General features: G+C 43.8%; 1 pseudogene; it reads right to left on the reverse strand.

Moving 5' to 3' along the window:
- Positions 1 to 301: 301 nt before the first annotated feature.
- Positions 302 to 407, reverse strand: LOC111738075 (annotated as a pseudogene).
- Positions 408 to 836: the final 429 nt, after the last annotated feature.

The following is an 836-nucleotide window of genomic DNA, read 5'->3' on the forward strand; positions in this document are numbered from 1 at the left end:
TTGTGGACCATAAGGGATAAGGACATAACGCGGGAACACAACCTTCCTGCATCCACGACACCTCAAGAACGGGGAAAACATGCTGTGTGAGGGGGAACTTTTCTTCTGGTCCCATCTAAACCCAAACACGCCTCCTGTAGAAACAGCAAAGTCCACAGAGGGAGAAAAATTTTTAGCTAATGTGTGCTTTTTATTTTTTATTTTTAGGCGAGGCAACACAGATTGCCTCGCCTAATTCAATCTGTGACCTCACAGATTGCAAGGACCTTGTCAGCTTACAATCCCTTATTTTGTATGTTTACGCCTACGGCACCTGGTCTCCCATCCGAGTATTAACCAGGCCCGACCCTGCTTAGCTTCCGAGATCAGACGGGATCGGGCTTGTTCAGGGTAGCATGGCCGTAGACCTAATGTGTGCTTTCTGAAGCTTGATATTTTTATGTGTGGTGCCGAGAAGATTAGAACTTTGTTCTGGGGTCTCTGACAAGGTTTCTCTGACCATCTCCTGGAGCGGGAGAAGGGTGACATCACCTGGGGTCACTGAGCATTGGGAAGGTTTTGGAGTTCAAGTTTGTCTGATGCGTTTTGTTCCAGGAGTGAAAGGCCTACTCAGTTCCAGCAAGTGTGTCCTCAGGATGAGCGAAAGATGCGGGATATGTGACGATAGGTATTTTTCCAGAACATTAAAAAGAATATTTTTATTCTGAGAGGCAAACACGCTGTTTTAATTCAGGTTAGAAAGCACAATCCTAAAACAATATGACTTTTTAAAAATTAAAGTGTTTATTTGGAAATAATTGTAGATCCCTATGCGGTTGTAAGAAATAATACAGAGA

This window comes from Pteropus vampyrus, unplaced genomic scaffold (assembly GCF_000151845.1).
Source record: "Pteropus vampyrus isolate Shadow unplaced genomic scaffold, Pvam_2.0 Scaffold34, whole genome shotgun sequence".
NCBI lineage: Eukaryota > Metazoa > Chordata > Mammalia > Chiroptera > Pteropodidae > Pteropus > Pteropus vampyrus.